Below are 12,990 nucleotides of genomic sequence, written 5' to 3' on the forward strand. Positions count from 1 at the left end.
TATTACGGTCATCTCGGAGATATTTTTCCAACGCTTCTTACGTTAAAATGGGTTATTGTCAAGAATACTATATGATTTATATGATATATTATATGGGGTATCGCATGCCATCGAACACAGGTTCCATGCTACATAGCAGATCGTGGTTTTTCCTGAGCGGCGGCAATACCTGAAATAGAAAGCACCTATCTAGTATTACATTTAGAAAGAAAAACTACTAAGTTCACGTTGTTGTACCTCAACAGTTTTGCTTTCTGGTCTTTGATACAACTACATCAGACAATTTTTTTTTGACGCACAGTAGATATCTATTCATCCGCATATGTCTTCTTTGTTTAAATATTATTTTCTTTATAACATTGGTCTATATATGATAATAAGAATGTTTCTGGTGTTTTATCGTCCTTTAAAGTGTTATATTTTACGAAGGTTGATAAGAAACAGAAACAGAATTCGTCCAGTTGGGTTAGTGTGATGGTTACATGTTTTTACGGGGATATTACAATCTACAAGTGGCATACCAGTTTCAACGAGTTCTTTTTACTCTACGATTTCAACAAATTCGAAGTAGGCCAATGTCGAATGCGTTTTTATTGATAGATGGTGCGGTTGCATGTAAAATGATTTCTCCCCAGAAATACGAAACTACAAACGACTAGCTTCAGAGGAAGAAGGTCAAAGTTGAGAGAAGGCGAGTGTTCGTAAACAGAAATATAACGGCTGGGTCTTGACGATTTATATCAGCCATATCTGGAGGAGGTTTAGTCAAGGTATGTCGATATACATGTGTAGGTATGGTGACTGATTACGGCCATCTGGTGCCAAAACGACAATATGAACAAGTTGTTTAGCCTAGGTATAACTTTAAAAATATGCCATGCTTATTGTTGTATATTCAGCATCCAGAACAACACTATTCTGAAAATTATATTTAAATACTCTTAAACCATTGCTCTATTGTTTTAAACGTACATTATCTCTCATAATGTCGCTGTATTTTCATGCCGTGGTCGAATTGTGTATTATGTTTACAAAGAACCGGGCTTTATTAACATAACACAATAGGTTTTTGTTTGACCCCCAAAACAGGGCTTTATCAGCAAAATGGGGTTTTGCTTTTTACCCAAAACTGGGCATTATAATTAGCACAATGGGCCTTTCATGTAACTGAATGCAAGTGGGCAACAAAAGAAAGGAATAAACTTTACTTAATTATATTTAAATAAATTTTAGGGAGTAGAAAAAGTATGAGTGTGTACCAAACGTTAGACATTTCGCTATTGATAATACACTATAGAATAATTGCCACGCAAACCATGATTTTAAAAGTAAAACAAATGAAAATGTTGAATGTAATTGTGCACAAGAGTTGCCTCCCATGGTACTATTTTGAAACTAGGGAGAAAGTCATGATTCACAATTTTAGTAAAGGACCTTCATATCCTTCCATGTATGGAAGTTGAATCCACCATATAGATGGGAGTAGCTAGAGAAGATTTTTCAAATTTTAGTCAATTTGAGCACTTTTCGCGATTCCCCTCAAGTCCCTGGGGGTCAGACAGTGCCAATATGTATGTACTATTCAACTGCCATCCCATACTGATAGTTCTAGTATGGTTTATATTATTTTCTATGGCTATTGAACAAATAATGCTAAATACGTGCTTTCCCAATTTATGATTATCTTACATAATTAACTTTTTCATAGTCTTTTATATTTAACATGTAATGATTTACTTCAAATATAAGCTTTGTATATTCAACATAACGTAATAATTACAAAGGTGCTGTTGCAGAACCGCCCACAGCGATTTCTTTAAATCGACTATATTTTCCAGCAGAGCTATGAAAAATACATATGGAACAAGATGTTATTTTCCACTTGACCCATAAGCGCGGCCATAGCGCATCTACTTCACTTTTTCGTTTACAAGCATACCTGTGTTTTTCACAGACCCATAAGTGGTATTTCTGTTTGTCACTGAGAGGTTTTGTCACGACTAGGTATTGTACATACATTGTAGTTTAAAATGATAAACAGTTGACCATGAAAAAACAAACGAGTTTAGTACAAGATGACATAGAAAACCAAAATTCGAAAATTTTCATCAAATTCAAAATACCATTTTTAAAATCAAGCGGCAAATTCGGCACGATAATATGCGAGTACTATCGATGTTAGTGTTTTAAAAACATATTTGACTATCCCTCTATATACCAGCGAAAGAAAGTCGTGCCGAATCACTGGATAAGGGCAGTAATTCAATGTTGAAAAATGTATGTGGAAAAAATGCACGGGCGATACAAGTGGTCCTTGTCGTACACAATAATACAACCTATTGATTTATTATGAAAATGATTTGATACAATGTCCATGGCAATGTATAATGTTCTACTATGTTTAACATACTTATAGTAGTTCCGTATTACGTATGATTCATCATTTTTCTCACTTGATCATCTTCGTCTTCAGTACTTCTTCGAAGCTTCTCCTCCGTTGGAGTGTGTCACACAAAAGTTCCCTTTGCCACTTGGTCTTTTGACTACTCACCGTGAATGGTGCTCGGCGTGTTGTTATAATTACTGTTACGTTTTACAATTCTATTTAGTTCAGTTATTCTGTAGTAAAGTTGTCTTTGTCTCAAATAGGAAAATGGAGAACTCCTGCGTTGGGTTGGGATGTAAAGTTAAGTTCAAGTACAACCAGGTTGGCGATGGTAAAAATCCGCGAAAAATTCAGGACTGGATGAAAGATGTTCTCTTATGTGTCCAAAATGCTTTCTCAGATACCTCAAGAAACGTCCTGCATCCGAGAATGCCAATGAACCGGAACGGAAAAAAGCTTCCGTAGACAATGATGATTCTGTTGACGAATCTGACACTCTGGACGGGTATCTTTCTGTATATGATTTATACTATGCCCCTAACCTTCTCTTTTCCGCTTTCACAAATCGAGCGTCAGCAGAATTTTCCAGATCGTTACAGATGCTCTAAATCACCCGTAGTTTCCACACATCTTGGTCCGGATCACGTGTCTAGGGCGCAAGCGTAGGATCACAATACAGTTTTCACAAAAACATTCTTCGGCAACAAAGTCACTGTAATATTGGATGGTAAATATATATATATATATATCCGCAAAAGTGAAGAACATGAGTTTCAGCGGAAAAGTTACTGCGGTCAAAAAAACGCAACTACGTGAAGTTTATGAGTATTGTGTTCCCTAACGGTTACGTTCTAGACACTGTCAGCCCATTTCTTGGTAGTGATAATGACGCCAAAATCACTGACAAGATACTTACCTCATTACAAAGTCTGTCAGGTATCCTAGAGGAAGACGATCAGGTAATTGTAGACATGGGTTTCCGAGACATTTTGAGCAAACTATCAGACGAGGGATACGAGACTCACATGCCGACATTTCTCACACCTGGACAGAGTCAACATGATGGTATAGAGGCAAACACAGACAGGTGTATCACTAAAACAAGATGGGTGGTCGAAAGTTATCACTCTCGTTTCAAGCAATTCAGATTTTTTTAAACTGAACTCACATCAAACTACTTCATCAAAAATCTCGAAAGTCTTCTGAAAAGTGTCACGGCATGTCTGAATTGGCGACGTGGACCCATATATCAGCCTTCATCAACAAAAGCAGCCGAAGATGAAAAAATTGCTCTGGAGATGAAGTCACTTCTAAACAAGTCCAACATCCTAGCAGAGCGTGTTGAGAAAGAGCCAGACCTATCACGGAGAGCCAAATCCCAATGGCAGAAGCTAGAGGCAGCCCAGCTCGAGTTCCCACGTCTTGACCAAGAATATTTAGAAACTCTGGCATGAGGACGTACCAGATGAAGTTGGCCCCCGGATATATATCGGAACATTTGACAGCAGATGGAGATTATGAAGTCATGGCATACCAACACTCTTCTGACCTGATTCGATATCAAATGCGATCTCGTCATCAATCGCAAACGAAATACAACATATGGATCCAGTACTCAGTTACCGAACAACCACCAATACAGAATTACTACTGTACGTGTCCAACCGGTCAGAGGACTGTTGGTATGTGTGCTCATCTGCCTTGGAGTCTATGTCCATAATCAGTCTCGAAAACCACTTCGACCAACCAAGTTTATGCCACTGATGAAGTAAATAGCCCGCTAATACATATAATCCAGAATGTAGAGAAGATACTACATTGAATGTTTCTGCTATACACAACGTAGCGTCATTGCCACTCTTCAAAAATGATCGACAGTGTCTAGAAGGTAACTGTGAAGGAATATAATACTCATATATATGATATTAAGTTCTGAATACACAAATAATACATGATGAGCTGAATGAGCAAGAACAAAGCACATTAGTTGTACAACAAAGTCATGGAGATAGGAAAATTGGTAAAGGAACTAACATTATCCTGACAAAAATCTTGAAACAAATAGTTTCCTTGAAGGCGAATTCGTCCAATCGTGTTTCCTATAATATTTCAACGTATTTCTTGTCCGGACGAGATGTCTTCATTAGCATGCAGTGCTTTCAGCACTTTGATCTATATGAAGATTTATGGGGGGTTGACTAATTGAAGTTGCAAAAACGAGGCATATCCAGTAATTCTGAAGCGCAATTTATTTTTCATGGATTACACAAATGAATGGAGATATTTTCTATTGACAAAATTCGATAGTACTCGGGGTTTGAATTAGACAAAATGCCGTTTAAACGTGCATTCAACTTGATGAGAAATTTTATTTTTTTATGTTTTATGTCAAATTTCACAGAAACTAACGAAGAGATTCATTCAATCGATATCCGATTACGTTGCCCGATATATAAATGTAATTTTAGTACAATTTTCCTTACAAATAACATTTTGACCTTATAAATACTTGATAAAGTGTGCTTGTGAGTATTTACGACTTTGGTACAAAATGGCCTCGTTCTGGCATGTCCGGAATGGAACATGGTTTTCATATGTACTATCAGATGCCCCATGGATATGTCTATCCGGGCATTAGGTAAAGGATCGATTTCCTTCGTGGGCGGTTTTAGAGCATTCCTGCAACAGTAACTTTGATAAAAACTACGAAACATCTTAATTTTGGTCCTTCATTAGTAAAGTGGATATAAACTTTTTGATGCAGATATGTCGTGTTGTGTCATAATTAATGGACATCGCTCAGAATTTTTATAGATGAAGCGTGGTGGAAGACAAGTAGACCAATCAGTCTTGATATTTTAATTATGTGTGTGGAACTATTAAGTTCATCTGTTCAATGAAATGAAAATATTACTATTTTACAAATCAATAACTCAGAGTATTTTGTAAACCAATTTGCGGATGACACCTCTTCTACTCTTTCCGATGATCGAGTTCCTCCGGAAGAAGTCTTGTGTACTTAAGACTCCTTTGCATCTGTATCCGGTTTTAAAATTAACATAGGGAAACACATTCCATCTTGATTTGTACAAAGAGGGGTTGTGGGGAGGAAACGATTACCAAATACAAACCTGCATTTGGAAGTTTCAATTACTTGGAATCACATAGTTTTGAAAAAGACAATATATAAGAGGATAACTTTATTGAAAAAGTGAGATCGTTTGAGAAGTTATTGAATTTTGCGTTCTTTATCATATATAGGAAAAGTAACAGTTATAGCGCTTCCTATCATGATAGTAATATACGATCCTTCCTGACCCTTTGGACATAATTATAGAGCAATTACAACAGTCTTTTCTTTAATATCTTTTGGATTAGTGAAGAAGATAGTGTTAAGAGTGCTGTTATGCATAGTGATGATAGCGACGGTGGACTTCCAATGCGGAATATTTTGTCATTCTGTCATGCTCTTACAATATCGTGGGTGAAAAAAGTTGTAGCGAATACTTTTTCAACATGAAAATATCTATTTATGGGTAAATTTGAAATCTTCGGTGCAGATAAAGTCTTTAACCCTAACAAGGAAGGAATAATGAAGATATCAAATGTAGTAAATGTATCCTGGTAAGAAACTGTATAGGTAAGGGCTTCTGTAGTGAATAAGTGAATACACCCCCCCCCCCCCCCTCCCCCCTACACACGCACACACACACATCATCCTCTTAACCATTATTTAATAACAATAATAAATAATATCAAAGTGAATGATATTTTGTCTTCTAGAGAAGATGGAGTGATCGAGGTATATACTTTATTAAAGACAAGTTTACTGATAATAATAGACTGTTATCCTATGATGAATTCAAAGGCAAAACATGCTTTGGGATTTTTTTTACAGAATACAAAGGTGTCAAGTGATCATCCTATACATAGGAAATATTAATATTCAGTGCTGTTTATTAATTGTGTGTGTATCTGCACAAAGTAGCAAAGAATTTTCACAATTTGTTTATTGACTCAATCAAAAGATTGCCAGCAACCAGGCAATTGAAATAGCAGAAATTGTTGCAAAGTGAAATACCTCTGGAAACATGGAGACATTTCTCTTTACTCCCATGAAGTATTACAGACGAGACAAAATTACAAAACTTTCAATTCAAAATGTTACATAGAATTATATATATATATATACCAATACCAAACTAATGCTGTGCCGTTAGTAGCATCAGAGAGATGTACATTTTGTTTTGATAGTAGGGAAACAATTTTGCATCATTTCTGGGAATGCTAAATCCTTTTGGTTTTTATCAATACAGAACATAGAAGAGACTTATGGTATGATTCCTTGGCATCAGATGTCTGCTAGTTTTGGTGTACATGGTTTAGATAAGGAATATGATCAATCAATTATATAATATTAGTACTTAGATTTTTTATAAGATGATAAATCTGACTACAATTGGTCTATGTTTTCCGCAAATATTTATATTTGCAGCGGAAAGTGCCTTTTTACCTTGTTCGGCTAATAGTATTTTTTCTTGTTTTTTTTTTTCCTGAGTTTTCTGTTGAAATGTAACAAGACATCCAAGTCATTAAAGTAATCAACATCTTCCAGTTCATGGCCATTATAAAACCATTTATTGCTTGTCCTTAATCCCCACCCCCCATTTCTAAAAACTAACACCTAAGTTTTATCTGTATTGACTGTTTAACAAACTTTCCCCTTGAAATAATCTGTTTTTGAAATTGAAAAACTCTGTCATGATATTATGTTGCAAACAATATTTCACATCATTGTACAAAGACCTATGATAGTCAACATTTTACCAGTCACGCCTTCTTTAATTAGTTTAAATAATAAATTCTGTCTGTTAACAAAATCAAATGCCTTCTTATAGTCTATAAAACAGCAATAGAATTTCTTTTTGTTTCTAAGTGTCTTACTAATTAAAGTCTGAAAAGCAAATAAAGCATCAACTGTTGACATATTTCTCTTAAAGCCAAACTGAGTGTCACCTATCGATATCCCTACCTACTGACACATCTGATCAATTGAATGAAGTTGCATTTCTATTTACTAGGATTACTCTTGCTGTACATATATTTTCACTAAATATCAGATACATATTTTTCTGTTACTTCAAACATTTTCTCACAACTGCTATCTCTGATATTAAGTAGTGTTTTCCTGAACGACATTATGCTTAGACAATTCTTTTGTTGCTTATTGGTTTTCACCAGATTCGTATCGCTTGAGATTCCTTGATCGACTTATAGATTAAGTCAAACTGAGCAGTTTTTCACAGTGGTGAAAGGTCCGAGAATAAATCTATGATCTATTCACTCCGAGGCTGGCAGCCACTAAACACGGCTGGCGACAGTATTTGATCCCGTACCGACACCATGTTGCAAAATGTTCACAGTTGTATGTTCCAAGCTTGTATGTATGTTTTTGCAGTGTTTCCATCCATGCCCTCTGCACAATCTCGTCTTCTGAATAGTGACTGAAAATGAAAATGGCCTCTTGAAATTACTAGTGTTTGTAAAAGGATTATTCGTACGTTAGAATATGGTGTCAGAATACATCAAATATATTTATTATATCCAGAATACCGACTCACAGCAATGCAATACCGTCAATATCGGCAATATCCAAATACAGATGTATCAACACGTCTTCAATACCAACAGGATACGCCAATAATGAATTTCATTGATTAGATGCAATTTCAAGAGTACACATATATGAAGGCCAGTCAGGTAAGAGCAAAGAAATCTCGGCAATCATCGTGCGTTTCTTAAAATTTAAAGGCTTCCCTGGAAGATTGAGATGCATCCTGTCTCAGCCCTTAAAAGGGTGTCGTGTTATATACAATTTTTTTTCATCTTGCATTCTCAGTAGATCAATCCAGCTGTATTTACATGCGATTTCTAGGTAATGTACCGTATGTCTGGTTAAATTTGCGGATAAGCTGGTTCTTTTGTTATTTTTCGTGTCTATAATCGGCTGGAAAATTTGGAATCGCATTATGGTTAGCCATACTTTTTGAAAGGTTATGGTTTACCATAAACTCCCAGACTGGTAAGAGGAATGCAATGAAAGGGTAGAAAATGCTTCGGTCAGAGGAATGAAATGAAAGAGTAGATAATGCTTTTGTCCAACTTTTAAAATCCTGTCTTGGCACTCGTCAAAATATTTTGTCCGTTTCCTCTTCAGAAGAATCTATTTTCCTGTGTCGTGAAATAGTTTTTAAAGGATAATAAAGCATATATATATACATACCACCCTAGCTTCTTATCCAAGTAATTGTCGACTGCACATGCACTGCTACCAACAGTGTCATACAGATCACGTGTACTGACCTCACCACCACCTTTAGTATCAACGAAATCGACGATCTTGTTATTTCCTGTAACAAGGATGTAATGCATAGTTGAGTGTTTTTCATATAACTTACTGAGTGGCATTAAAACAAAAGCAAGTGCTGTAGATATTTTGAAAGGTAGTCCACATTAATCGTCTTGCAAAGCAGTCAACATGATACCTTCCAGTTCTTCCCTAAAAAGTGTTATAATTTCATGGTATACATATGTAGATTGACTTAGTTAATTAATTTAGTTTCTTATCACGAACGATACCAATCCGTTTTGTTGACTATCGTTAGGTACTCGTTTGCGAAACATTGAAATATATAACATCGTGTTTATATTATATCATATGTCCATTTACTTTACATCGTCACTATATAACTTTACAAAACAATTAATAAAGTAACCAGATCATAATTCTCATATAATTCCTATTGGTGTAGTGATATGAAGAACAGTATTCATGAAATTGTCCCTGACATCGTTTTTGTTTTGTTGTTGTTGTTGTTGTTGGTTGTTTTTTTTTTTTTTTTTGTGATGTCACTATATCGAACGAATATTTTCGTGCAACCGGATTGAAAAACCCGATTGGATCAATGCAACTTGCAATTTCTACGCAACATTTAGTTTTACTAGAAATGGTTGACTATAATCGTAACGTCACATAAAAAAAAAGGTCTCATTGACAGCGCGGAATTAGCCTTGGAACGCAAAACACTATTACTGGTTGAATATAAGTGAACCTTTAAAACGCAAAGATAAGTATTTAGCTGCCTTCGTTCAAAAGTTATTATTCTATTATTTGCTTAAATACCTTCATTTTGTATTTTATAAATAATTTACCTATGTAAATGGCGTAGTGTAGAAATCCTATACGCGCTATCCTAATCATGTCACCTGGTCTCCTTTCACTCAGACATCTGTTTACCCTGTCGATCTGTGTACCGGCTGTTTCGACACCAAGCAGTGATCCGGGTGTACTAAGAGACATACTGTTGATACTGAAATCACGAGGGAAATTTGTCGTAAATGATGATTTCTACAAATTGTGTTATATATACGGGTCTTTGCATAATACGATAACAATATATAAAAGTAAAAAAAAAATAACGAATCAGTGTTTGGTATATAATTGATAATTGAAAATCCGGACATATAAACAACAACATGATTTGGTTTGTTTTTGTTTAACGTCCTATTAACAGCCAGGGTCATTTAAGGACGTGCCAGGTTTTGGAGGTGGAGGAAAGCCGGAGTACCCGGAGAAAACCCACCGGCCTACGGTCAGTACCTGGCAACTGCCCCACGTAGGTTTCGAACTCGCAACCCAGAGGTGGAGGGCTAGTGTTAAAGTGTCGGGACACCTTAACCACTCGGCCACCGCGGCCCCGCAACAACAACATGATTCGCCTTAATACTAAAACCTTTTCGAGAATCTAATCTGTCAGAGGGTGTTTCATTCGATAGTGTAAATGCTACGCTCACGACCTACTTTCCCGCAAACAAAGCATGTTATACGAGAATGTAAGAACGGTTCGGGAAAAACATTAAAACTACTTTCTTTTGTTTCTCTACGTTCACTGTAACATTAATTGTGTTAACGCAAATTATATGTATGTAGATACAAACTGTACGTAAGTACTTAACAGGATTGCAGGGATTGCTGAAAGTTTTTAAATGATCAATTCATATCTTGTTATCTTGAGTGGTCAGTCAGGCAGTCAGTAGTATTTGTGTAGCTGTGGACCTATCTCTGACCAGTGTCCAGTTTTATATTAAAAGTTTGGATCTGATCTGTGTTTTTCCTCACCATAGCAAGGGTATTTATGATTACGTAACCCTAAATCCCCCTAATTATGGTTTCTGATAGCAGGGCTGCAGAACACCTCCTGACAAGTTCAGTGTAATTATTGGGGCGTCATACAGGGTACATCGTGTTTCTCTACAAAGCGTGATAGTTCACTGTAACGTTAAGTGGTACGCAAGTTATATGCATGTAGCTATATATAAAATTTACATTTGACATATCTTGAGAATAGATAATATCTGCATGAAGTCTGTTTACGTACCCTCAGGTAATGATTTGAATACATTACCAATTTAAACCAATCGAAAATCCCCAAGTTCTAAATATATACATTAGACAAAAATAGATTTCTCAAAATTTGAGACTTCCTGGAATTTTCTTTATGTCTAGAATCGCTTTATTGAAATACATGATGAATCATAACGAATATAGTTGATGAGCAGTTTGACCTGTGACCTTTTGTGGCCAAAATATTGATATTTGGCATAGCATAGTTTTAAAAGTAGTATATCGCTATAATGGAATACCCTGAACATGTATATTGCAGGGTGGACGCCGTTCTAAATATAGACAAGAAATCCCAAATAATAGAAATGGAAAATCACACCGTATATTTAGAACCAGAAATTTATGTAAAAATTTATATCGATGACGACACGCTTAGATTGTAGACACAGATTCATCGAACTGCTTAGAAACAAGGCCTTGGTATGAGATCGTTCTTTGTTGATCTGTCCAGTCACTGTTCATAAACATTTATAAAATCCTACCTCACCGGTGTTTACATACGTGGGCGTGTACAATGTCAAACACATGATTACATATTCCCCTTGTGACTGAAGATCAAAAACACGACACTTAAAGGCAATGAAATGATCCTTCTACATGCTATATCCTCGTATCATCGCAATTACCTGTAACTACTGTATATTAAATTCCAACACGTTTATCGTCCCTATCACATTATGTGCTGGTACGTTTGATCAGGGTGATATCGCATGGGCCTAAATACACAAAATTTATATCTCAACCTAGAAATTTGTACGATATTGGAATGATCACTGCACTGAAAGTCAATATTGCATAACAAATTATAGTGGAACGTAAAATAGAGTTTTATTCCTTACATAAATCTATTATACAGAATTAGAATCCATGATATATATCGATGAAGAAAATCTCTTTACAAGGTCACTTTTGTTTTGCTCTGACCAGGCAAAATGTATTTTAGAAAATAAGATCAACTGTCGACTTCCCAATCAAACTGAACAGGTTTATATATACCTTTAAAATAGTCGCTTTCGATATTTTAAAGGAAAATGACAATTTAAGTGTATACATATATATACATATAAACAAATGTATTTACCTGAAGCCAGTTAGGTTGCTCTCAAATGTACGTCAATGAAACAAGTCCTGTAGCTTGAAATGAAGAAAAGCACCAACTACAAGTATATAAAGATAAAAAAAATCTTGGTATTTCCAAGTGAATTATAAATAGCATTTTCGGAAAATACCAAAATACGTATCATTAACATGTAAGGATAAAAATATAATATAAACACCTGCTTGCATAAGATGTCGAAACCCGAATTGTTATTATAGTCGAGTGATTCATCAAGTAGACGTACCAGTCGGCAGTGTTACCACGATGATTTTCTATTGTAAAACCTTCACGATTCTCAGAATATTCATTACGTCATTTTCCTTTTAACACTCTCCTGTATGAAACTATATATATAATGCGAACTCTGTTCTGGTGATTTCAACTCAGTTAACACAAGGCATGTATATGTATATGTCAAGCCAAGTTGTCATTTATTCGCGGAGCAATGTTGATCCAGTATTTTACCAAATTCTATAAGATATCTTATATTATATAAGATATTTTATATGTTTATGAAATATTTTATATGTTTATAAGATATCTTATATGTTAATGAAATATCTTACATTTTGTATCTGTTTATAAGATATCTTATTTAAAGTTTATAAGATATATAATATATAAGATATCTTATGTTTTATGAGCTATCTTATATTAAATGATATCTTATCAACTTTAAATAAGATATCTTATAAACTATTCTTTATGAGATATCTTATAAAGTATTCAAGATATCTTATAAAGTATATAAGATATCTCATAAAAGATATAAGATATCTTTTATAATATATAAGATATCTTATCAAGAACGAGATTCTCGTGAGACCGGCAAAACATAAAAGTTCGAGAATGACTGCTCCCTCTGTAAGGGAACTTCCGTTTTGTTTGAAGGCACGTGGAACATTCACAATCAACCCTCTGTCGCGACCACGATCGGCTAGGCACGGTGCAGATGTCCTGTTCGAGCAGACATGAAAAGTATATAAGATATATGATTTAATATATAAGATATCTTATAAAGTATATAAGATATCCTATATA

At 35.1% G+C, this 12,990-nt stretch overlaps 1 long non-coding RNA gene across 1 annotated transcript; it reads right to left on the reverse strand.

Moving 5' to 3' along the window:
• Positions 1-6,378: 6,378 nt before the first annotated feature.
• LOC117322146 lies at positions 6,379-12,152 on the reverse strand. Its single transcript, XR_004531465.1, has 4 exons — positions 11,932-12,152; positions 9,599-9,756; positions 8,673-8,796; positions 6,379-7,890 (listed from the first exon to the last, which is right to left on the reverse strand). It is a non-coding gene; the product is annotated as an uncharacterized LOC117322146 (long non-coding RNA).
• Positions 12,153-12,990: the final 838 nt, after the last annotated feature.

This window comes from Pecten maximus, chromosome 2 (assembly GCF_902652985.1).
Source record: "Pecten maximus chromosome 2, xPecMax1.1, whole genome shotgun sequence".
In the NCBI taxonomy this organism is placed as follows: Eukaryota; Metazoa; Mollusca; class Bivalvia; order Pectinida; family Pectinidae; genus Pecten; species Pecten maximus.